The sequence below is a fragment of the Eriocheir sinensis genome, unplaced genomic scaffold (genome assembly GCF_024679095.1).
Source record: "Eriocheir sinensis breed Jianghai 21 unplaced genomic scaffold, ASM2467909v1 Scaffold484, whole genome shotgun sequence".
NCBI lineage: Eukaryota > Metazoa > Arthropoda > Malacostraca > Decapoda > Varunidae > Eriocheir > Eriocheir sinensis.
The window spans coordinates 70,585-97,500 of record NW_026111814.1 but is presented as its reverse complement, the minus strand read 5'-3'; the positions used below and the strand labels follow the sequence as shown (position 1 = coordinate 97,500).

The window sequence follows — 26,916 nt, the reverse complement described above, 5'->3', positions numbered from 1 at the left end:
TTACTGTCTGCCTGGCACTTGGCACTCTTCACCGTTCTGCTTTCCGCCTGGAGTGCCACGGGGGTAAGCCTGGGCGGAGATATAGGCTGTTTTATAGGCCTGTGTGGCTGACATCCCCCTTCTAATCCTGGCGGCCGTGTTTTAAGGCGTGTGTTTTTTTGTCTGTTAGGGATGTTTTATTTGTGGGGGAAGGCTGTGGGCGTGGGGGGTGAACTCCAACCATGGGCGTGTGGCGGGGTGGGCAGGGGTGGGCATGGGGGGTGAATTCCAATCATGGGCGTGTGGCAGAGTGGGCGGGGTGGGCATGGGAGGTGAATTCCAACCATGGGTGTGTGGCGGGGTGGGCATGGGGGGTGAATTCCAACCATGGGTGTGTGGCGGGGTGGGCATGGGGTTAATTCCAACCATGGGCGTGTGGCGGGGTGGGCATGGGGGTGAATTCCAACCATGGGTGTGTGGAAGGGTGGGCATGAGGGGTGAATTCCAACCATTGGTGTGTGGCAGGGTGGGCATGGGGGTGAATTCCAACCATGGGAGTGTGTCTGGGTGGGCATTGTGGGTGAATTCCAACCATGGGTGTGTGGCAGGGTGGGCATGGGGTGAATTCCAACCATGGGTGTGTGGCAGGTGGGCATGGGGGTGAACTCCAACCATGGGTGTGTGGCAGGGTGGGCATGGGGTGAATTCCAACCATGGGCGTGTGTGGGGTGGGCATGGGGGTTAATTCCAACCATGGGTGTGTGGCAGGGTGGGCATGGGGGTGAATTCCAACCATGGGTGTGTGTGGGGTGGGCATGGGGGTGAATTCCAACCATGGGTGTGTGGGGGTGGGCATGGGGTGAATTCCAACCATGGGTGTGTGGCAGGGGTGGGCATGGGTTGAATTCCAACCATGGGTGTTTGGTGGGGTGGGCATGGGGGGTGAATTCCAACCATGGGCATGTGGCAGGGTGGGCATGGTGGGTGAATTCCAACCATGGGCGTGTGGCAGGGTGGGCATGGGGGGTGAATTCCAACCATGGGTGTGTGGCAGGGGGGGCATGGGGGGAGAATTCCACCCCTGGGTGTGTGGCAGGGTGGGCATGGGGTGAATTCCAACCATGGGTGTGTGGAGGGGTGGGCATGGGGGGTGAATTCCAACCATGGGCGTGTGGCAGGGTGGGCATGGGGGGTGAATTCCAACCATGGGCGTGTGGCAGGGTGGGCATGGGGGGTGAATTCCAACCATGGGTGTGTGGCGGGGTGGGCATGGAGTGAATTCCAACCATGTGTGTGTGGCGGGATGGGCATGGGGGTGAATTCCAACCATGGGTGTGTGGCAGGGTGGGCATGGGGGGTGAATTCCAACCATGGGTGTGTGGCAGGGTGGGCATGGGGGGTGAATTCCAACCATGGGTGTGTGGCGGGGTGGGCATGGGGGGTGAATTCCAACCATGGGTGTGATGACGGGTTGGCCTTGGGGGTGAATTCCAACCATGGGTGTGTGGCAGGATGGGCATGGGGAGTGAATTCCAACCATGGGTGTGTGGCAGGGTGGGCATGGGGGGTGAATTCCAACCATGGGTGTGTGGCTGGGTGGGCCTGGGGAGTGAATACCAACCATGGGAGTCTGTCCGGGTGTGCATGTGGGGTGAATTCCAACAATGGCTGTGTGGCCGGGTGGGCATGGGGGGTGAATTCCAACCATGGGTGTGTGGCAGGGTGGGCATGGGGGGTGAATTCCAACCATGGGTGTGTGGCAGGGTGGGCATGGGGGGTGAATTCCAACCATGGGTGTGTGGCAGGGTGGGCCCCCTCTCTCTTTCTCTTCACTTACTTACCTTACATTCCTCTCTCTCTCTCTCTCTCTCTCTCTCTCTCTCTCTCTCTCTCTCTCTCTCTCTCTCTCTTTCCATTCTCTCACGGCCTTTGGGAGTGTGGGGAATACAGCGGCAAACAGGAAATGTTTTTCAGTTATGTGGGTTGAAAAATACCCTAGATGTAGGGAAATTCTTTACATTTACCTAGATGTAGGAAAATTCCTTACATTCAGCCATTGTTTGCCACGTATGGAAACCACGCAATATCACTCAGTCTCCATAGAAGAGGGAGTGAAGCCCCCAACCATTGTTGTCTCATTACCCTGCATGCTCTCCACACCTCCTTTACCCCATTTTGCCTAGGCTTACACAACTGCTTTGTAGCCCATACTTAAAAAAAATGTGTTGATATATTTGTATGTGGTATATTATGCAGGGAACTGTTGACTAAAAGGACGGATTCAGCGGCCCTCGTCTAAAGCCTAATGCAATGGCTAGAATTATACATTGATTTTTTTTTTTTGGCCACCTTTGTCTGCTGAGTACCCCACAAAAAAGACCAAATTACCCCACTTGGGGGTAATTTACCCCAGACCCCTGCGGGCCCCATTACAAGGTTACATATACTTAGGTTTGAGTAGTTTAAATATATTTGAGGGATTCTTTGCCACATATGGACACATTGCAATTTCACTCAGTGTCCATAGAAAAGGGGGGGTGGAGAGGGGTGAAGCCCCCCCATTATAAGGTTAGGGAAATTTAGGGTGGAGTAGTTTAGATATATTTGAGGAATTTTTTGCCACGTACGGAAATCTCGCACTTTCACTCAGTCTTTATTGCAGAGAGGCGGCCGAGAGGGGTGAAGCCCCCCAGTTAGAAGGTCATGTAAAGTTAGGTTGGAGTAGTTTGAATGGTAAATCTTGGGAATAGCGGCTCCTAGTGGGTGGTGTGCGTTTAGGGCACGGTGTGGTGGTAATTGCAACATTTCCAGCGCCTATGACGGGGTTTTGACAAGCGAACAGGCGTGTTTATGTCACAAGGGTGTATATTTCACAATTTCTTCCAAGTCAATGGGCGATGAGACTGCAAGCTCCAGGGTGAAGAAAGGGAAGAGCCCGCGCGGAAAAATACACCCTTGTGACATAAACACGCCTGTCCGCTTGTCAAAACCCCGTCGTACGTGCTGGAAATGTTGTAATTACCACCACACCGTGCCCTAAAAGTGCACCCGCTAGGAGCCGCTACTCCCAAGATTTACCGTTTGAATATATTAGAGGGATTTTTTGCCACGTTCAAAAACCTTGTTACTTCACTCAGTGTTTATAGCAGAGGGGGGGTCGAGAGGGGTGAAGCCCCTTGTTGGAAGGTTATGTAAGGTTAGGTTTGAGTAGTTTAAATATATTTGAGGGATTTTCTGCCACATACGGAAACCTCGCAATTTCATTCATTGTCCATAGAAGAGGGGGGGGTCGAGAGGGGTGAAGCCCCCCGTTAGAAGGTTATGTAAGGTTAGGTTGGGTAGTATAACCTGGTAGCAGCGACGGGCCAAATTTGTGGCTTTACCGTGTAGCAGCGACGGGCCAAATTTGTGCCATGATATAAACCCCAAAAATAGATGATACATAAACTGATCACAAATGCTTTGATATATACGTATTATGAAATGGTTTGTATGAGGGGTGATTTTTTCTCGCTAGGAGGGACCATTAAGAAACATGATCCCCGCTGCTACCGGGTTAAATATATTCAAGGGATTTTTTGCCACGTACGGTGCTGTGTTTGTGGCCTAACAGCATTTGGTTACTGTTCACAGCACCAGTGCACACCTGTAATAGCTTGTAGTAACTGGTTATATCCCATCCTCGTGGACGTGTCCGTGGTGTCAGTCTGGAGGATACGCGTGGAGGCACTTAATATTTATTGACAACTCTACATTGCTCCTTGAGTCTCAGCGCCCTCGTCTGAGAGAAATCCTCTCCAAGCTACATACATGTAGCTCAAACTTACAATACAATCCTATTGCAGAAACATACAAAACTATAAAGGTATTAAATCTCCTATAAGGGATTTGGATTCCCTGTTATTATAGAGTTACTTTTTGGGGCGCCTACAAAGGAAACTTAACAGTAATGTATAACTTATAAATACTTCTTACTCTATTCTTAATCTACTTACATATCAAACGGAAACTGCACAATTTCATTCAGTCTTTATAGCAAAGGGTGGTCGAGAGGGGTGAAGCCCCCAATTAAAAGGTTATGTAAGGTTAGGTTGGAGTAGTTTGAATATATTTGAGGGATTTTTTGCCATGTACGAAAACCACGCAATTTCACTCAGTGTCCATAGAAGAGGGGGGGGGGGTCGAGAGGGGTGAAGCCCCCCATTATAAGGTTATGTAAAGTTAGGTTGGAATAATTTAAATATATTTGAGGGATTTTTTGCCACGTACAGAAACACGCAATTTCCCTCAGTGTCCTTAGCAGAGTGTTTTTACCAAGTACAGCTTGATCTTGGCGAGTCAGTGCCTTGACCCAGTGTTATATGTGTTCTCAATAGTATGCCATTTTAAATTTGCTCCTGTGTCTACAAAACTTTACCATATACAGTATAGTAATTCCTATGTGGCCAATTAAGTGGGTCTCAGTTTTTGTCTTTAAGCTTACATGCATTAACCCGGTAGCAGTGATGGGCCAAATTTGTGTCTTTACCGTGTAGCAGTGACGGGCCAAATTTGTGGCTTTACCGTGTAGCAGTGATGGGCCAAATTTGTGTCTTTACCGTGTAGCAGTGACGGGCCAAATTTGTGGCTTTACCATGTAGCAGTGACGGGCCAAATTTGTGGCTTTACCGTGTAGCAGTGACGGGCCAAATATGTGGCTTTACCATGTAGCAGTGATGGGCCAAATTTGTGGCTTTACCATGTAGCAGTGACGGGCCAAATTTGTGTCTTTACCGTGTAGCAGTGACCGGCCAAATTTGTGGCTTTACCATGTAGCAGTGACTGGCCAAATTTGTGGCTTTACCATGTAGCAGTGACAGGCTAAATTTGTGGCTTTACCGTGTAGCAGTGACCGGCCAAATTTGTGGCTTTACCATGTAGCAGTGACGGGCTAAATTTGTGGCTTTACCGTGTAGCAGTGACCGGCCAAATTTGTGGCTTTACCATGTAGCAGTGACGGGCCAAATTTGTGGCTTTACCGTGTAGCAGCGACGGGCCAAATTTGTGGCTTTACCGTGTAGCAGCGACGGGCCAAATTTGTGGCTTTACCATGTAGCAGCGACGGGCCAAATTTGTGGCTTTACCATGTGGCAGCGACGGGCCAAATTTGTGCCATGATATAAACCCCTCAAAATAGATGATACATAAACTGATCACAAATGCTTTGATATATATTATGAAGTGCTTTGTGTGAGTGATGGTTTTTTCTCATTTTTCTCGCTCTGAGGGACCATTAAGAAACATGATCCCCGCTGCTACCACCACCACTGGGTTAAGAATACAATTTGTTGCCAAGGAATCTATATTGTTCTTGGTTTAGAATGATATAATTTATCAGAATTGGTAGCCTCATTTTGTACCCTTGATATCAATTCCAGTACTAGTGAAGTAGCTAGTATCAGAGTCCAGCTAAGCCAGTGCTCCTTCCTCATCCAGAATAACATTAGATTAGTGCATTGTATCCACAAACACTTTCCTCCCCAGTGTTGTTACCTTTAATTTGTTCTTCGTGGGTGTCTTTAATATTCCATCTCATATAATGTTCAGTACTTTCTCCATAAATGGAATGGTAGTGACTTTCGTCTGTTGAATGCTAACGTAGGTGATCTTTCAGTAAATTAGCAACGATCAAGTTTTTTATCCATCAACTTGAAGCAACCAATTTACCAATCATTTGTTGTGTTCTTCATTGAATTCACTGAACTTGCTCCTCTTCTTGCATTTTGCAGCCAACAGTGAGTGCCGGGCAGCTGACGGTGGACCTGGTAATTACCTGTGAGAAGGTGAGGCAGTATCTGAAGCACACACACACACACACACACACACACACACACACACACATGCATGCAAGCATACACTTAGCTTGAGACATTCCATGTACCTCCTGTGGTGAACTCACACCTTTGCCCTGTCTTCACACATGACTTGTTAATATCATGCTTTAAACCCATTATTGGTCTAATGTTTCAGTTGGTCCTTGGATGTAAGGCAAGTCTTGCTCAGCTCAGTGACATTGCACTGAAGAATGAGGCTTGTCCCTTGTTTGCTTGTGTCTCATACTCCATAAATCAGGAACTTGAGAAGCTGCTTCCAGTCTTGTCTCAGGTGACTGAGTTCCATGAGGGTTGATCCTTCACTGGTGACTTTGTGGTGTAAAAATTGTGATTAATTTGATTGTCATGAAATGCAAGGTGCATAATCAAGTCACTGGAGATGATTGTTAGCAAGATAGTCGATACTTTAGTTTTTAATGGAGAAAAGATTGAAGGACAGTGTAATTTAACGGTAAAGGTTGTATCAAATGTAACACAAATACTCTGATATAAGTTTTCAATTGAGGGAAAGCTTGTAAATTCTCAGACTTGAATGAAGAATGAGTATGAATGTTTCAATGGGTGATCTTTCCCTTGCCCTAGATCATGAGATGTTATTTTTGTCTCCAAGGATCTGTTCCCATGCCTTTGGCCTTGCTCATGTACCTATATTTGCATGTCATTCTGTCCCCAGCAGTACAAAACAAGAGTGGCAAATATGATATGATGGAGATATGACACCAACAAGAGAGATTGTTATGTTAGATTAAAGATAATGGAAGCATGGTGCCAGTAACTGTGTTTTGTGCCCAACAGGTGGGCACCACCCAGCCCCTCTGACCACAGCAGCAAAGACCAGTGCCATGTCTTGCCTGCCCAGTGCCTTGCTGTCATGCAGACCCCCTCATAGAAGTGAGTGGCTTGGCCTTTACATGTGTGACTCTAGCTGTGTATGCCTTTGACAGTCTGTCATATCTCTAAATACATTCAGTTATCAATATATCTGTCTGTCATATCTTTAAATACATTCAGTTATCAATATATCTGTCTGTCATATCTTTAAATACATTCAGTTATCAATATATCTGTCTGTCATATCTTTAAATACATTCAGTTATCAATATATCTGTCTGTCATATCTTTAAATACATTCAGTTATCAATATATCTGTCTGTCATATCTTTAAATACATTCAGTTATCAATATATCTGTCTGTCATATCTTTAAATACATTCAGTTATCAATATATCTGTCTGTCATATCTTTAAATACATTCAGTTATCAATATATCTGTCTGTCATATCTTTAAATACATTCAGTTATCAATATATCTGTCTGTCATATCTTTAAATACATTCAGTTATCAATATATCTGTCTGTCATATCTCTAAATACATTCAGTTATCAATATATCTGTCTGTCATATCTTTAAATACATTCAGTTATCAATATATCTGTCTGTCATATCTCTAAATACATTCAGTTATCAATATATCTGTCTGTCATATCTCTAATAAATACATTCAGTTATCAATATATCTGTCTGTCATATCTTTAAATACATTCAGTTATCAATATATCTGTCTGTCATATCTTTAAATACATTCAGTTATCAATATATCTGTCTGTCATATCTAATAAATACATTCAGTTATCAATATATCTGTCATATCTCTAATAAATAAATTCAGTTATCAATATATCTGTCTGTCATATCTCTAATAAATACATTCAGTTATCAATATATCTGTCTGTCATATCTCTAAATACATTCAGTTATCAATATATCTGTCTGTCATATCTCTAATAAATACATTCAGTTATCAATATATCTGTCTGTCATATCTCTAAATACATTCAGTTATCAATATATCTGTCTGTCATATCTCTAAATACATTCAGTTATCAATATATGTCTGTCATATCTCTAATAAATACATTCAGTTATCAATATATCTGTCTGTCATATCTTTAAATACATTCAGTTATCAATATATCTGTCTGTCATATCTCTAATAAATACATTCAGTTATCAATATATCTGTCTGTCATATCTCTAAATACATTCAGTTATCAATATATCTGTCTGCCAGTCTGTCATATCTCTAAATACATTCAGTTATCAATATATCTGTCTGCCAGTCTGTCATATCTCTAATAAATACATTCAGTTATCAATATATCTATCTTTTGCTAGTCTGTCATATCTCTAATAAATACATTCAGTTATCATCAATATATCTATCTATATCTGTCTTTGCAGGAAAAAAAACCTGGAATATAAAAAACACTCTCCTGTGGGGTTATTGAGTTTTATTGTTTTTTGTTTTTTTTCATTATGTTAAAATGTAAATGAGTTGAAAGAATCCATTACAAAGTGTTGGACTGGACTCTCCATTTCCCGGAGTAATGGTGGGAAGGCCAAAAGTCCGGGCAGGAATATACTTGTCTGGCACCCTGGGTCTGGCAGTGCCACACACCCGAGCACCACATTTAAGAAAAATTAACTAAAACAAGCTATTTGAAAACTTCCAATACATGTCAACCATGGACAGTGACACCAAGTGTCTGCAATTTTTTTTTCAGCTCCAGGTGCTTAAGCACACTGTACTACTGTGAAGTATTTCCAATGAATGTTTTCTATAAGAATTTAATAATGAAGAAACTGAATGATAATCACAAGCAGCAGTTGATACCTGTGAACAGTGTCAGCAGCAGCAATGCAGTGTTTGCTGTGTTCTCTGCGGCCATTACAGGCAGTCCTCAAGTTTGGAGGTATGCAACCTACCTCACACCTACGACGACCAGGTCAATAATATTAGTAATATGTCATTAAGCAATGAGGTGACATTTTAAATATCCTGCCATGGAGTGACTTGTTTACTCATTGCTCCTGCACCCCTACAGCCCACCACTGCCCTCATGTGCTGGCAGAGGGAGGATGGGGGTTGGTTGGGCCCGCCCTCCCAATCATTCCCCTCCATTGCCTGTGGCACTCAAGCTGTAAGCACTACTCATGATACTCTACCTATAGTTTATAGACCTACAGTCTGCTATACAAGCATAGATCCAGCAGCTGCTGGTCTGCTAGCACATGAGGCGAGCAAGGGTGGAGTGAGTCTACCCAATTATCTCCACACTACAAGTCTCAGCTGTGTTGGGTTCACCTGTTAGCCCACACAGGTGAGGAGAGAGCCAGCCTAGATAGTCAATCAGCTGAGTACAGCCAAAATGCCATTCCAGAACAACAGCTCCCTCATAAAATTTCTGCACGTAACATAAAGGTGCACAATGTGTGAACTTGATTCCCTATGAACATAATGTTTCTCACGAGCAAATGTAAGGTCAAAGCGTGGCTGCATGAGACAACAACATACTGATATGTCCAGGCGGCGGAAACTGACCAGGGGACGGAATCTGATGGACTTGTTTTGATGCCCGGACTGGGTCAGGAAAGGCTGAACATAGCCGGGCACATGTCTTGAGGACCCAAGATTTTGTCTACTGGGAAATCCAATATCTAGGAAATTGAGGTTCAAGTGTGATTTAGAGTGAAAAGATTATTATAAAGTGAAGAGCAGACACTTGATCCAAGGTGCAGGTTGGTCTGTGTTAATTTATACTCTACAGAAAATGACCTTTTGCTTCTCTAAACATGACTATTATTACCAATCTTGACTGATTTATTTTTGAATATGAAAAACAAAAATGATAAAAACAATAATACAAAGTCAGTAAAACATATCATAAGGCGGTGGGTCAGGTTTAAAAGGAAAGGATCATTCCCAAGTTTGTTTATATCAACACATCAACCAGAACATAGACGCGGGAGGCCAACAACATATACATAAATTAAAAGAAAACATGTTCTTTTAGGGAAATTTTAACTGATTTCCTTTTTTTTTATGGGGGGGAGGGGGAGGGGGGTGTTATGCCAACCCGGGTATTTTTTAGTCCATCTCTGTCTATCAATATCTATCTATGGTTCTATATTTAATTATGTTCTTCATGTATCCATCTGTCTGTGTATTGATGAATGAATGCATCCATTTATATTATTTTTGTATCCATTGTTGTAATGTTGCAACCATTTTTACTAGTACAAGAACTTCTCTACTCTATGAACATTACCTTTCTCAAGCCATTTTGTTCACTGCAAAGCTTCACTCACCATGTTTAACCCTTTCAAATAAAGCTGCTTTTTACTCTTCTCTCCAGAGTGAGCGACATAACCTCCTGACTGAGCTGGTGGTGGTCCTGCAATGCCTATGAGCGATGGGACAACAACCAAATCCCTGGCCACAGCTGCGCTACCTCACCTCCCACACAACAGAGGAGGATGTGCTAGTGTGAGTGTCCAGTGTAGAAGCATAACTATTTTTTTTCCTATTTGTAAGGAAAGAGAACAACCAAGTGCCAAATCATCAAAAAGGAAGATAAAGATAAAGTTGCATTGTCACAACATGCTCCCGAACAGACAGGAGGAGTTGCCAAAGAATCGTTAAAGCTCCAGACATGTTGATGCTTCCATCCTGAGAGGGCGTAAGCTATAGGAGAAACAGTAGTAAGAAGGCTGGTCCAGGGTTTACTGATGAAAGGGATGAAGGTGCTGATCAGGAGTACCATGAACAGCACGGCTGATTTTGAATGGAAAGTTGCGTGTGAGTTGGTCGGGTCACAGCCAAACTAGTCTTTCGTACCTGTTTCCTTAGTGCCATTTCCATGTCTTTCAGTGTCAATAAGTACCAGGACAGCAAAATGGGATGTTTAGTGGCTGACGGGACAGCTTGGTGGGGTAACAAGAGGCGTGATGCGTCTGCCTCCCTTCAAAGCATCTCTGCATTGCTTTAAGAATATTCTGCAAGTTTAAAGCTGATGAAGGAAGGCGTACAGCAGCTATAGACACCATACACTAGGCTGAAGCCCCTGTCCATAGCTAAGGGAGCTGATTGCTTAGATGAAAGGAGGGTAGGCCTTGGTGAGGGAGGGGGCAGGGCATCTGGAGCAATTCAATATGCAAAGTTTGAGTGTCTGGTGAAGTAGTAAGAAGCATGATGTCTGTTTCCTCCACTCACAGCTCACTTGGGGCCTTGGAGCTGGAGAACACAAAGGAAGAACAAACAACAGCAGACCTGATGGTTCTTACGAGGCTGTTTGTGACAAGCTACACTAACTATCTAATCAAAGGTGGAAGATGAAGGACAGCAAGATGAAGAAGCGTCTCTCAGCCCTTCCTCTCGGGTGCCGGCTTTGTCAAACTCTTCATGGAAATTTGGTACGTAGTAGTAGGGCTCATGTTAGCTGGTGATGCAGGGGATGAAAAGTGTGGTGTGTAAGACATGCTTCACACCTTGACTGTTGAAGGCCAACAAGTGGAAGAATACCTGACCCAGCCATTGCTTCCTTCAGATAGGAGCCTTTCCATATGACAGGTTTTCCTTTTCCTGTACAGATATTTTGAATTAGTTTTCTCTGATTGGTTTCAGAATATCCTTAACAACAAAAGTCACCAAAATTATATGCTCCTGCAGTGTTGGGTCACTGTTAGATGCACAAGAGTGTACTGAAGGTCTAACATGTGTGTGTAAGCTTACTTGAGGTGCTGTGTACATACACAATAGTAAATTTTTGGGAAAAAAATCATTATTTTTGGATATATTATTACTGAATAATCTACTCTGCTATTCTCCTGCCCTCTGACTCAGCACTGACCTCATCATGCCAGAGACTGGGCATGCACAAGGCGACCCATTGTAGTAGCACTGTTGTGTTCCCCCAGTGACCTGCCGACCACTGTGCTGCTCATCAAGCTTGTGGAGGAGGGAGACAGTGCGATGGGCACAGTCATGCTGCTCAACTTTCTCAATGCTTGGAAGGTCCAGGTGAGGAGGTAAACAGAAGCTTGGTCTTCCTCCTTCCATGCTCTTGTCAGCTGCTGTCTAGTTTTTTTTGGCTGAATTCTTCATAAACCAGTTTACTGTAAAAACTACTTATTTGTTTCATAAAGTTGTATATTTTTACTTATTTGTTCAATATATATTTATGGATTTATATATTTATATATGTCAGCTGCTGTCTAGTTTTTCTTGGCTGAATTCTTCATAAACCAGTCTACTGAAAAAACTCTACTTATTTGTTTCATAAAGTTGTATATTTTTACTTATTTGTTCAATATATATTTAAGGATTTATATATTTCCTTTCACTGCTTGAATCAGGAATTGAGATAAAGACTAATTATTAAAGTGATGGCACTATTCTTATAAGCTTTTTTTTTTTTTTTTTTTTTTTTTAAGGAGCAAGCTGCAACATTAATGATGCCTTTTCTTGCAAAAATATGTTTTGGAGCCCAACACCACAGAGGCTGCCAGGAGTGAAATTTTTATATTCAAAAGTGAGAAAGAATTTGTGTTTGGTCAGTTTTCAAGTAGCCACTGCACAGTGTTCCCTTTCTTGCAGTGTTTAACCCTTAAACACATCCGGGTGTCGGATCGGACCCCACTATACTTTCTCAATGGTAACACAGCCGCCTCATTGGCGCCAGACAGCTGTGATGCCTGATAGCTTTCGTGTTCTCTTTGATGTTGTCGATGTTGTGTGCATGACGCTCTCGCTCTTTCCTGTCCAGTGTAGAAGCGATTGCTGCCCGTTTCGACCCCACGTATTTGTATGCGTAATACAACGTTGTATTATGTGAGTCCCAAAAATATATCTAAATATATATATATATATATATATATATATATATATATATATATATATATATATATATATATATATATATATATATATATATATATATATATATATATATATATATATATATATATATATATATATATATATATATATATATATATATATATATATATATATATATATATATATATATATATATATATATATATATGTTCAAAATGTACATTCCCAATAAGCCTGCCAAGTATGGACTGAAACTTGTCCTTATAGCTGACAACACAAGGGAGTACCTATTGGGGCCAAAACCGTACTTGGGGAAGGGAGATCCACCAGCTCAAGGAAACCTGGGCCTGGGACACTGCCTGACGAAGGAGCTGACTCCGTAGACCATATCATGACACCAACAGGAATGTAATTGTGGAGAACTGGCTCACCTCAGTTCCCCTTGCAATCCTTCATATCCACCGTCTGCAACATCCCCATTGATGTTCAGCGTCCTAATGGAGCAATGGAGCAGGCGGTGTTGTTCAGTATCAGCTCCTGCATAGTACGGTGCAGGAAGTGTCCGCGGAATGATGTTAGGAAAAGCCGCAGTGTGTGCTTTACTTGTATAAGGAGGCTCTCTGCAAATTCCTCAAATGTAAGTAATAATTTTCTATGAATTGCAACTGTACTAATGTACATTTGTACAAAAATAATCCAAAGACTTTTTTTTTCACTAATAAAGTATCAACTTTTTTGACAGCTTGCCGCAGAACTAGCAGTGGTGCCAGAATGTTAGGGGTACAGCAGCTGCATCCCACACTCCCAGGCTGTACTTGGGACACGCTACATGGGAGTACTTGCATGGGAGGGCCTGATACAAAATGTATTGTGAACAGGTGTATTATTTTTCATGAGTTTTGGAGATTTTGGGGGCTATCCAATCTAATACTTACTTATCAATCTTTACATATATTTGTTTCTCCAGAAACAGGATTAAGTTTGCCATTGCCCATGCTGCTTTTAGTTTGAATAAAATGCAGTTAGAAGTTTTTTTTTTCATTTTTTAAAAGCTGCGGACCCCCGCATGTGTTAGTGTATAATTTAATAGGTTATGTGTTTAAGGGTTAAATATATTCAAGGGATTTTTTGCCACGTACAGAAACCACGCAATTTCACTGTCTTCATAGCAGGGGAGGTGGGTTGGGGTCGAGAGGGGTGAAGCCCCCCCACCCCATTAGAAGGCTATGTAAAGTTAGGTTGGAGTAGTTTAAATATGTTGGACATACAGTGTAAGCTGTCAGAAATATGCAGCGCGGGACGTGTAACCACAGTCAGTTGATTGTTAAGGAAAGTCCCGCCTGTCTGATGTGGTCTCTAGTTTTATGGATCAAACCTGTCAGTATGAAGTACATGTAACCATCACACTCCGAGAATCATCTATTCTCATCACTGCATTTATACATCAGTGATAACTGATTGCTGTCCAGTTGAGTACAAAAGACAATACACGGATCAGTATAACACATTATAATACACCGTCAGGTGTCCGACTGCCTGACATACATACATGTACAACACACTATAACACGTAAGGACATACATGCAAGTACAACATGTGGAGCACTATAACACGTAAGAACACAACTTCAACGGACCTTACACTGTCAGGGTCTATAAACACCTCGGGCTCTCGGTCGTTCGTCCGCCTCAACGTCTTCCCTGCACCAACTTCCTTAACCGTCTGCCCTTTGCCTTCGTACTCGCCTCCCTCCTGTGTGGGACACACTCATGGCTCTGAACAAGGACGCCTTCAGACGACTGTAGGCCGGCCTGATGGATTTGGTGACCTCTCTGACCATACTGTCATAACATTCCCGACGATAAATGGCCTTTGCGATAGTAAACCTCTCCCTTATTCCTTCCTCTCCACTCTTCCACCTCTCTCCTCATCTCTCTCCACTTCTTACCCTCTCTCATTTTCCTCTATTTCCTCACATCGCCAAACGGCGATAACAGGACGGGAAGTTTCCCTAAACTTTCAGGAGTAGGGAATTTTCCCCATTTTAGGGAGGGGGAGGCGAACCTCTTGTAAAGAATTACCTGCATTAGTTTAGGTTATGACACGTTAGATTAGATACCTAACCTGTCCGCTGCGATTGGCACGGATTTTTCCTTCACTGGTAGCCTGGTAACCTGTACTACCAGGTCTTTCTCTGCCTCTGTGGTGGATAGTGGAGATGTTTCCCATGTGGTATTGGTGTGCTGGATATCCCTTCACTGGTAGCCTGGTAACATACACTCCCAGGTCTTTCTCTGCCTCTGTGGTGGATAGTGGAGTGTTTCCCATGTGGTATTGGTGTGCTGGATATCCCTTCACTGGTAGCCTGGTAACATACACTCCCAGGTCTTTCTCTGCCTCTGTGGTGGATAGTGGAGTGTTTCCCATGTGGTATTGGTGTGCTGGATATCCCTTCACTGGTAGCCTGGTAACATACACTCCCAGGTCTTTCTCTGCCTCTGTGGTGGATAGTGGAGTGCTTCCCATGTGGTATTTTTGTGCTGAATATCCCCTCCCAAGGTGCAGGACTTTACATTTTTCTTCCGTGAATTGTAGCAGGCACTGTTTGTTCCCCTCCTGCAGCTTGGTGATGTATTCTTGTAGGAAATCAGCAGTCAAGGGGTTATGAACACCCAAATTCTTTATTTTTTCAGAGGCAAAATCACTCCCAAGCTTCCCTTTCCGTAGGAGCCGTCCAGCTGCCCCGGAGAGCCCAGCGACCACACCCTGCAAGACAGCCTGCTCATCCTGGGACACACAGCCTCACCCTTCAGGCAGGAGACTGACGGGTAGGTCACACCTGGAGAGAGAGAGAGAGAGAGAGAAATAGTGAAGATGTGTAACAATTGGCTTTTGAAATAATGCATAATTCCCTTCCCTTCCTTTCCCTTCCCTTCCTTTCCCTTCCCTTCCCCTTCCTTCCTTTCCCTCCCCATCCCTTCCCATCCTTTCCCTTCCCATCCCTTCCTCTCCCTTCCTTCCTTTCCTTCCCTTCCCTCCCTTCCTTTCCCTCCCCATCCCTTCCCATCCTTTCCCTTCCTTTTCCTTCCCTTCCTTTCCCTTCCCTTCCCATCCGTGCCCTACCCATCCCTTCCCATCCTTTCCTTTCCCTTCCTTTCCTTTCCATTCCCTTCCCTTCCCTTCCTTCCCTTCCTTCCTTTCCTCCCCATCCTTCCCATCCTTTCCCTTCCCATCCTTTCCCTTCCCTTCCTTTTCCCTCTCCTTCCTTTTCCCTTCCATCCCTTCCCTTCCTTTCCTTCCCATCCCTTCCTCTCCTTCCTTTCCCTTCCATTCCCTTCCCTTCCTTTCCCTCCCCATCCCATCCCATCCTTTCCTTCCCATTCCTTCCTCTCCTTTCCTCCTTCCTTCCATCCCTTCCCTGCCCTTCCCATCCTTTCCCATCCCTTCCCTTCCCTTCCCATTCCTTCCTTTCCTATCCCTTCCCTTTCTTTCCCTTCCCTTCCCTTCCCTTTCCTTCCCATCCCTTCCCTTCCCATCCCTTCCCTTCCCTTCCCTTCCCTTCCCTTCCTTTCTCTCCCCCTCACATCCCATCCTTTCCCTTCCCATCCCTTCCCTTCCCATCCCATCCCATCCTTTCCCATCCCATCCTTTCCCATCCTTCCTTCCCATCCCTTCCCTCCCTTCCCTTCCCACCCTTCCTTCCTTTCCTCCCCCTCCTTCCCATCCTTTCCCTTCCATCCCTTCCTTCCCATCCTTTTCCTTCCCATCCCTTCCTTCCCATCCCTTCCTTCCCATCCCTTCCCTCCCTTCCCTTCCCATCCCTTCCCTTCCCGTAACATTCCTTCCCATACATAACCGTCTCTTACCTTCCCATCCCATCCCTTCCCTTTCCATCCCTTCTCCGACACCCAGCTTGGCTTCAGAAACAAGCGCTCCTGCCTAACGAATTTATTAGACTTCTTCCAAGGTATATATAAGAACTGGGATGCCCATATTCCCAGTGATGTTATATACCTAGACTTTCAGAAAGCCTTCGACAAGGCACCGCACGAGCGACTCCTTAATCCGGCAGCGTCGGCGGACCCATTTTTGGGCTCCTGCGAGTTGGTCCGCTGAAACGACAGACCCCGTATGGGGCTTGGCTCAAAACTCCTAATTCAAGCTAATTGTAGGCGGTGGCGGCATAGAGCAACCCACCATGAATGCCCTGGGTCATTGTGGTGGTTGATTGATCTTGAGGTGGGCTTATTTGTCATAGGTGGTGCTGTAAGGTCATGGCAGACTGAATTAGCCATCCAAAACAGGAATCACTTGTCAAATTCTCTAAAGTAGACAACAAGCGACTCTCGGTTAGATGCCGTGTGTCACGAGACTGTTTAATTTGTAACAAACACCACCCAAAATATATATATATATATATATATATATATATATATATATATATATATATATATATATATATATATATATATATATATATATATATATATATATATATATATATATATATATATATATATATATATTTTAAACGGCTTTATGGTTATGAGTAGTGTACTCTGATATATGTTCCATGCTCTTTTCTTAGTCTCAAAATGCAGTGTAATGTTGCCGTTTCTCGGCCACTTCTCGGCTTTCCCATAGCCCAAGCCCACGGGTTAAGAAACTGCACTCGGCGGGCATTGGAACCAATCTGATCACGTGGATAAGAGATTGGCTCACCGGCAAAAAACAACGAGTACTACTCAACGGACAGCCTTCTGATTGGCTTCCAGTCACTAGTGGAGTGCCTCAAGGGTCAGTGCTGGGACCCATCCTCTTTATCATATATATCAACGACCTAGCATCAGGACTGAAATCCACAATATTAAAATTTGCTGACGACACCAAGGTGGGTGGAGAGGCCCTCACAAAGATCAACTGCAAAATCATTCAGAAAGACCTCAATCACATTATAGAATTGTCAGAAAAATGTCAAATGTCCTCTAATGTTGACAAATGCAAAGTTATGCACGTTGGGTCCAGAAATAGTAACCACACATACATCATGAATGGGAGACCTCTGCAGGCGATGTAGGAGGAAAAGGATCTTGGAGTCACTATCAGCAGTGACCTGAAACACGCGAATCACTGTAAAAAAGCCTACAACAAAGCCAACACTGCTCGGGTTCATAGCGAGGAACTTCGAGTGTAAAACGCCAGACGTGATGCTATCCTTGTATAATTCCATGGTAAGACCGCACCTCGAGTATGCAGTGCAGTTCTGGTCTCCCAATTACAGAAAGGACATTGATTTACTGGAAAGGATTCAACGACGCGCCACAAAGATGATTCCAACCTTCAGGGCTCAACTGTACGAGGAACGACTCAAGCGACTCAATCTCTTTACATTGGAGAAAAGACGCCTGTGAAGGGATATGATTCAAGTCTTCAAGTATCTGAAAAAGTTCAATAACGTCGACTACTCCAAATTCTTTGAACTGCAAACCAACTCAAGAACTAGAAATAACGGTTTACCCATTCAGTCGAGTCGATGTAACACAGACATTGGAAGGAGTTTCTTTTTAAATTGAGTCATCCGCCACTGGAACAACCTTCCCTCAGAAGTAGTAAATGTGAATACCATCAACTCCTTCAAATATAAAATTGACCGTCACTTCGCTGCGTCGGGAATAAACTGAATATTGAGGTGCTGTCATCTGCTCCTCAATATTGAGGTGCTTTCATCTGCTCCTCAATATTGAGGTGCTGTCATCTGCTCCTCAATATTGAGGTGCTGTCATCTGCTCCTCAATATTGAGGTGCTGTCATCTGCTCCTCAATATTGAGGTGCTGTCATCTGCTCCTCAATATTGAGGTGCTGTCATCTGCTCCTCAATATTGAGGTGCTGTCATCTGCTCCTCAAGACTGCGGTGCTGTCATCTGCTCCCCAATATTGAGGTGCTGTCATCTGCTCCTCAATATTGAGGTGCTGTCATCTGCTCCTCAATATTGAGGTGCTGTCATCTGCTCCTCAATATTGAGGTGCTGTCATCTGCTCCTCAATATTGAGGTGCTGTCATCTGCTCCTCAATATTGAGGTGCTGTCATCTGCTCCTCAATATTGAGGTGCTGTCATCTGCTCCTCAATATCGAGGTGCTGTCATCTGCTCCTCAATATCGAAGTGCTGTCATCTGCTCCCCAATATCGAGGTGCTGTCATCTGCTCCTCAATATCGAGGTGCTGTCATCTGCTCCCCAATATTGAGGTGCTGTCATCTGCTCCTCAATATTGAGGTGCTGTCATCTGCTCCTCAATATTGAGGTGCTGTCATCTGCTCCTCAATATTGAGGTGCTGTCATCTGCTCCTCAATATTGAGGTGCTGTCATCTGCTCCTCAATATTGAGGTGCTGTCATCTGCTCCTCAATATTGAGGTGCTGTCATCTGCTCCTCAATATTAAGGTGCTGTCATCTGCTCCTCAATATCGAAGTGCTGTCATCTGCTCCCCAATATCGAGGTGCTTTCATCTGCTCCTCAATATCGAGGTGCTGTCATCTGCTCCCCAATATCGAGATGCTTTCATCTGCTCCCCAATATCGAGGTGCTTTCATCTGCTCCCCAATATCGAGGTGCTTTCATCTGCTCCCCAATATCGAGGTGCTTTCATCTGCTCCCCAATATCGAGGTGCTTTCATCTGCTCCTCAATATCGAGGTGCTTTCATCTGCTCCCCAATATCGAGGTGCTTTCATCTGCTCCCCAGGCCCCAAGTGGCAGTCGAGCAGATTAAATCACCCAAGCGGGCGACCTCGTAATGAGCCAATAGGCTTTCTGATGCCTGCACTTCCATATTTCCATGTTTCCTTTTCTCTCCCTTTTTCTTCTCCTACTCTCTCTCCCTTCATTCCCTCTCTCTTATCTCCCTCCTCCTCCTCCTCCTCCTCCCTCTTTCTTCCTGTCTTTCCCAGTTCCTGTTATTTATTCCCTAATGTTTCTTTCTCTCCCTTCTCGTTCTTCCCTTCTCCCTTTCCTTCTTTCTCTCCCTTCCTTTCCCTCACGCTCCCTTTTTCTCCCCTCTTTCTGTTTCCTCCCTTCTTTCCCTTTTCTTTCTCTCTTCCCTCACCTCTGTAGTCATTTTCTCTGTCCCTCCCTTCTTTCCCTTTCTTTCTCTCTTCCCTCACCTCTGTAGTCATTTTCTCTGTCCCTCCCTTCTTTCCCTTTCTTTCTCTCTTCCCTCACCTCTATAGTCATTTTCTCTGTCCCTCCCTCCCTCCCTCCCTCCCTCCCCATTCTACTGGTTTTTGGGAACTTAAAATACAGTTTGATAGGTATTACATTATCAATAGCATCATCTTGTTGCATAAAAAAGAACTAGTACACTTTTTTGGGGAAATAATAGACATTTTCTCTTCCTGTTATTCAGCCCTCACTATGATGCCCTTAAGGCGTTCAAGTCCTAGGCAGGAGGAAATAGCCAAGGCCTCCCGGCTGTTGATAAGTGTGCTGGGATATGTTACAAGAGTGAGGGTAGCATGGCAGGGAAGGACTTAGCCATGTTACAGCAGGGCTCAGGCTCAGGGTTTTAACCCGCAAACTGCTGTACGCCTTCTGGGCGGCTGAGCGGTAAGCTGCTGTAAGCCTTCTGGAAACGGGCTTTTCAAACAGGCGCCAAAAAGTTTCCGCCGCGGCTTCAGATACTGCCAGAAAAACATTTTTGTGATAGAAAAATCTAAGAAATATGCAGGATACAACACATTTCAAGCTACAGATATGTGTATTGTAATATTTATGACACGTTTATGTAACTTAGATATCATTTATTGAAGGTCAATCTCTCGCTGATATAGCCGCACTAGGCGACGCACTCAGAATCTCGGTCCCGCAGCTTACGGGTTAATGGTGCTGTTTTGACGTGAACAGAATGTACTATTGTTATGGCACCAAGGATCAATCTTTACAGTCCATTAATTCCTAACCTGATTTATTGCAGGACAACAACAACAGGAGGAGGAAGGGGAGGAGGGTGGTACACAGGAGTGACTGGTGAGTGTTCATTTATCATTAATTTCCTTGTTCCTTCTTGTGTTCAGTTTATTCCTACAATAGTTTCTTTTGTGATAAATTCTTTGCCTTCTTTTTTCCCATGTACACCTCCGTCTTCTTCCTGTCTCATTACATGCTACATTTTTTTTTTTCCATGTACAGCTCCGTCTTCTTCCTGTTACTTTCCACACTCCTCCGTCTGTCCCCCTCGTCTGGTATTGTTTCAGTGAACATTCCTTTTGTTTGTAGTGTGTGTGTGTGAGGTGGTGTGGCGTGGTGTGGGTCAGGTCACCTCCCCTAAGGGACAGGCAGGCCACACCAAGCACTGGCTCAGGAAACACAGGAAAACTCACTCCACACTTACCAGAACAGTACAACACACAAACAAAAAATTATTCTCACTATATAATTATTATAGTCCGTTTCATTCCCAGACCAGCACAGCTCACCTGAAAAAATATACATATACTTTCAATTCTAGCAAACACCGTAACCACTCAGAAAAAGCAGAGAAAAAGTAATTATGGCCTTAGGAACGTTACATAGTGCCATTGTCTCTTATTATGATGGAAAGAGGAATGAAATGTGAAGAGATCCAAGGTGTTGCTGTGTTGAAGGCACACACAGGCTGCCTGGCCCACTCCTCTTAACCCGGTAGCAGCGACGGGCCAAATTTGTGGCTTTACCGTGTAGCAGCGACGGGCCAAATTTGTGCCATGATTTAAACCCCCTAAAATAGATGATACATAATATGATCACAAATGCTTTGATATATATTATGAAATGGTTTGTGTTAGGAGTGATTTTTTCTCATTTTTCTCACTAGGGGTGACCATTAAGAAACATGATCCCCGCTGCTACCGGGTTAAAAACACGCTTGCCATTTTCTGGAATGAAGGAGTTGGCTTCTCTTACTCTCAAAGTTAAATTTCAAGTTAAAAACACAATTTATAAGCATTTAAATGTAAATTTGATAGTATCGTTTGCGTTTACTACACCTCCGAGGCCATATGACTGTTTCCCAATGCCACAAAGTAGATGAACTGGATTTTGATGGATGGTTCTCCATTTCTTGGCACCGAGGTCGTGTAAAACTATCACCACCCTCACAAGACAGTTCATGGTCCATATTTATAAGTGTCTCTAGCTCCTATATAACTATTTTCAAGGCCACAGAATAGATTATCCAGATTTTCATGTGTGACTCTTCATTTCTTGGCACCGTGGCTGTGTAAAACCATCACCACCATCACAAAAGAGTCCCAGCAAGTTCTAGGAGAGGCTTTTCAAACATCCATATTATAACTGTTAAAAATACCATAAGTTCACTGAGAAATAATGCATACCAAAGACCAGGTTATAAATGTTTGTACCCTTTTTTTATTCCATGCCCAGAGGCAGGAGACTGTCAGTAGCAGGAGGGAGGGAGTTGACGACACAAAGAGCCTTGTGTGTGTGTGTGTGTGTGTGTGTGTGTGTGTGTGTGTGTGTGTATTTACCTAGTTGTGAAGTACAGGAAAAGAGCTGTACTAGGCTCGTGCTGTCCCGTCTCTATAACGCTTATTATCCAGTTTGGCTTTAAATTCATTAATCTTTTTTGCACACACAGTCTCCTCGTCAAGTCTGTTCCATGTTGTTATGCTTCTGTATGGAAAACTGTATTTCTTGATGTCTCTCCTACAGTCGCTCTTCTTCAATTTCTTACCATTGCCTCTTGTCACACTTCTGTCACGTACCACTAGGTCTTCCCTGTCCAATTTCTCCAATCCCTCTTGTATCCTGTACAATGCTATTAGGTCCCCTCTCTCTCTTCTGCTCTCTAATGTTGTTAGTCCTAATTTCTCCAGTCTTTCTTCATAAGTATGTTCTCTCAGAGTTTCCGGTAATTTAGTCGCTGCTCTTTGTATTTTTTCCAACTTTATAATTTCTTTCTTCAATCTAGGTGACCACACTAATGCTGCATATTCCAGTCTTGGACGTATCATCGATGTTATTAGTTTCTTCACCATTTCTTCATCTAAATATGTAAATGCTGCTTTTATGTTTCTAAGAAGATTATATGTTTCCCCAGTTATCCGGTTTATATGTTTTCCAAAGGATAACTTGTCTGTTAAGATCACTCCCAGATCTTTTTCTTCAGTTTTTTTCATGATTCTTTCATTACTCAGAAAGTAGTTCCCCGATATTCGTCTGCTGCTCTTACCAAACTCCATCACGCTACACTTTTCTGTACTGATTGTCATTTCCCATTTGCATGACCATTCGTTTATTCTGTTGAGGTCTTGGCTCAGGGCTACACAGTCATCCTCATTAGCCACCCTCCTCATTATTTTGGCATCATCAGCAAACATATTCATATAGCTTGTCACCCCTTCTGTCATGTCATTAATATAAGTTACAAACATAATCGGAGCCAGCACCGATCCTTGAGGGACTCCACTCGTCACTACCATCCAGCTTCATTTATTGTTCCTGATTACTGTTTTCATTTCTCTCTTCGTCAAAAAGTCCATAATCCAGTCCAATATTGAACCACCCAGACCTCCAACATGATTAAGTTTCCATATTAATTGCTGGTGTGGTACTTTATCAAATGCCTTCTTAAAGTCCAGGTACACACAATCTGCCCAACCGTCTCTTTCCTGTATTATATCAATTACTCTTAAATAGAAGCTGATCAGATTAGTTACACAAGACCGTCCTCCTCTGAATCCGAATTGGCTATTTGTTAATATACTGTTTTCTTCTAAATGCTCAACCCATCTGTTTTTTTTTATAATTTTCTCACATATCTTTGCTACTACACTTGTTAATGACACTGGCCTATAGTTGAACGGGTCTTCCTTACTTCCTCCTTTATGTATTGGTACGATGTTAGCCCTCTTCCAGTCTCTTGGTGCCTTCCCTTGTGCTAGTGAGACATTAATCAAGTGTGTGTGTGTTTGTATGTGTGTGTGTGTGTGTGTTTGTATGTGTGTGTGTGTGTGTGTGTGTGTGTGTGTGTGTGGTTTCAATGGGCTCATGTACATTTTTTTTAGGCTGTGTGTGTATGTTATTGACAAGAACTAATCTCTCTCTCTCTCTCTCTCTCTCTCTCTCTCTCTCTCTCTCTCTCTCTCTCTCTCTCTCTCTCTCTCTCAAAATCGCGTCAAACCTCAAATTCTCACAGCAATGCATCGATGCAGCAAATAAAGGAAGAATGTTGGGCTTCATTAAAAGAAACTTTGTATTCAAGAATAAAGATGTAATACTCCGCTCTACAACAGTTTAGTCAGACCCCACTTGAATATGCGGTACAGTTTTGTCCCCCACCATGCAAAGGATATTGCTAAATTAGAAGGTGTTCAGCGTCGGGCAACGAAAATGATCCCTTCCTTGCGCAACAAATCCTACGAAGAAAGGCTTTCTATCCTTAACATGTTCTCTCTTGAGAAACGTCGCCTCCGAGGAAAATTGATCGAATGTTTAAAATACTTAATGGTTTCACGAATGTAGACAGATCAACATTGTTTATGATCGATGACAGTCTGCGCACGAGGAACAATGGCGTAAAACTCAGATGTAGACAAGTAAATTCAGATTGCACCAAATTTTTCTTCACCAACGTTGTAGTGCGAGAATGGAATAAGCTTCCACCATCAGTGGTCCAGTGTAACACGATTGACTCCTTCAAAATAAGCTCGACCGTCACTTCCTTCAACTTAATATCAACTAGAGTAGAAATGCAACGTTTTGAGTCTTCTGATTAATGTAAAATCACTTAGGTTTAAGGACAGACCACTGTCTGGACCATGGGGTCTGTGTGGTCTGATTTTCTATGTAAATCTCTCTCTCAATGCACCAATCAATGATTTCCTGTTCTTGTGAGAGAGAGAGAGAGAGAGAGGTTGATTTACCCCATCTCTCTCTCTCTCTAAAAAGGCTAATGTGACACCGATTTTTAAGAAAGGGGACAAAAAAATACCAGGTAACTACCGACCCATTAGTCTAACTTCAATTGTAGGTAAGCTACTTGAGAGCATAATTAGAGACAAAATTGTGAGTTACCTCGAAAGCCACTCATTAATTGGGGATTCACAACATGGCTTCCGTAACAAAAGATCCTGCTTGTCAAACCAACTGACCTTTTATAACGATCTCTTCTCAATTTATGACGTAACCAAATCAATGGACGTAGTCTATCTTGATTTCCAGAAAGCGTTTGATAAAGTCCCACATCATAAAGTACTTTACAAATTAAAGCAAATAGGCATTGACGGTCAAGTAAACCAATGGATCGCGAATTGGTTGAGCAACAGACAACAAAGAGTTGGGATTGACGGATTTAACTCAGAGTGGGCGCCGGTCACTAGTGGCGTCCCTCAGGGCTCGGTTCTTGGCCCAGTGCTCTTCATTATTTACATCAACGACGTGGATGTTGGACTCAATAATCGCATTAGTAAATTTGCAGACGACACAAAGATTGGTAACTCGGTTCTCACTGACGAAGACAGGCAAAGCCTCCAAGAGGATTTGCACAAAATTTCAGCTTGGTCGGATAAATGGGAGATGCCCTTCAACGTAGACAAGTGCCAGGTCCTTCAAGTTGGAACAAAAAATAAGAAGTTCGATTACGAAATACACGGCGTTAAACTCACAAGTGTTCAATGCGTTAAGGACCTGGGGATTAAAATCGCATCAAACCTCAAATTCTCACATCAATGCATCGATGCAGCAAATAAAGCGAACAAAATGTTGGGCTTCATTAAAAGAAACTTTTTATTCAAAAATAAAGATGTAATACTTCCGCTCTACAATAGTTTAGTCAGACCCCACTTGGAGTATGCGGTACAGTTTTGGTCTCCCCACCATGCAAAGGACATTGCTAAACTAGAAGGTGTTCAGCGTCGAGCAACAAAAATGATCCCTTCCTTGCTCAACAAATCCTACGAAGAAAGGCTTTCGACCCTTAACATGTTCTCTCTTGAGAAACGTTCGCTCCGAAGAAAAGTGATCGGATGTTTTAAAAATACTTAATGGTTTCACGAATGTAGACAGAACAAAATTGTTTATGATCGATGACACTTTGCGAACGACGAACAATGGCACAAAACTCAAATGTAGACAAGTAAATTCAGACTGCACCAAATTTTCTTCACCAACGTTGTAGTGCGAGAATGGAATAAGCTCCCACCATCCGTGGTCCAGTGTAACACGACTAACTCCTTTTTAAAAACAAGCCTGACCGTCACTTCCTTGAACTTAATATTAACTGAGTAGAAAAGCAACGTTTGGAGCCATCTGATTAATGTAAAATCATTTAGGTTTAAGGACAGACCACCTAGTCTGGACCATGGGGTCTGTGTGGTCTGATTTTCTATGTAATTTTCTCTCTCTCTCCATCAGTGCACCAATCAACTCCTTGTTGAGACAACTCACACCTATAATTTTCAAAGCTGATAAGAGAGACTGTGTGGGTGTAATAAGTGTTCTTTAGGTTCATAGTGAGAGAGAGAGAGAGAGGAAAGAGAGACATCTTTGAAATTAGCTCTTACAAAAACTATAATAGAAGGAGAGAGAGAGAGAGAGAGAGAGAGAGAGAGAGAGAGAGAGAGAGAGAGAGAGAGGGGTAAATCACATCCTTCTTCTTTCTCTCTCAAGAACAGGAAATCATTGATTGGTACACTGAAGGAGAGAGAGAGAGAGAGAGAGAGAGAGAGAGAGAGAGAGAGAGAGAGAGAGAGAGAGAGAGAGAGAGAGAGGGAATCTTCTTTCTCTCTCTCACAAGAACAGGAAATCATTGATTGGTGCACTGAGAGAGAGAGAGAGAGAGAGAGAGAGAGAGAGAGAGAGAGAGAGAGAGAGAGAGAGAGAGAGAGAGAGAGAGAGAGAGAGAGAGAGAGAGAGAGAGAGAGAGAGAGAGAGAGAGAGAGAGAGAGAGAGAGAGAGAATTTACATAGAAAATCAGACCACACAGACCCCATGGTCCAGACTAGGTGGTCTGTTCTTAAACCTAAGTGATTTTACATTAATCAAATGGCTCCAAAACGTTGCTTTTCTACTCTAGTTAATATTAAGTTCAAGGAAGTGACGGTCGAGCTTGTTTTTAAAGGAGTCAATCGTGTTACACTGGACCACTGATGATGGGAGCTTATTCCATTCTCGCACTACAACGTTGGTGAAGAAAAATTTGGTGCAGTCTGAATTTACTTGTCTACATTTGAGTTTTGTGCCATTGTTCCTCGTTCGCAAAGTGTCATCGATCATAAACAATTTTGTTCTGTCTACATTCGTGAAACTATTAAGTATTTTAAAACATTCGATCAGTTTTCCTCGGAGGCGACGTTTCTCAAGAGAGAACATGTTAAGGGTGGAAAG

General features: G+C 43.3%; 1 long non-coding RNA gene across 5 annotated transcripts in view; it reads left to right on the top strand.

Moving 5' to 3' along the window:
* The window catches only part of LOC126992507 (uncharacterized), a 15,536-nt gene extending 174 nt beyond the window's left edge, over positions 1 to 15,362 (top strand). Inside the window, exons 1-8 of one of the 5 annotated variants that reach the window (XR_007746597.1) lie at positions 1 to 63; positions 5,748 to 5,801; positions 5,989 to 6,123; positions 6,648 to 6,743; positions 10,050 to 10,180; positions 10,909 to 11,106; positions 11,537 to 11,713; positions 15,261 to 15,362. The exon at positions 1 to 63 is cut by the window's left edge and continues 174 nt beyond it. This is a non-coding gene — a long non-coding RNA (uncharacterized LOC126992507). Of the gene's footprint in view, positions 64 to 5,747; positions 5,802 to 5,988; positions 6,124 to 6,647; positions 6,744 to 10,049; positions 10,181 to 10,908; positions 11,107 to 11,536; positions 11,722 to 15,226 lie in introns of all 5 variants that reach the window. The other 4 variants (XR_007746596.1, XR_007746598.1, XR_007746594.1 and 1 more) reach the window with 4 other exon arrangements.
* Positions 15,363 to 26,916: the final 11,554 nt, after the last annotated feature.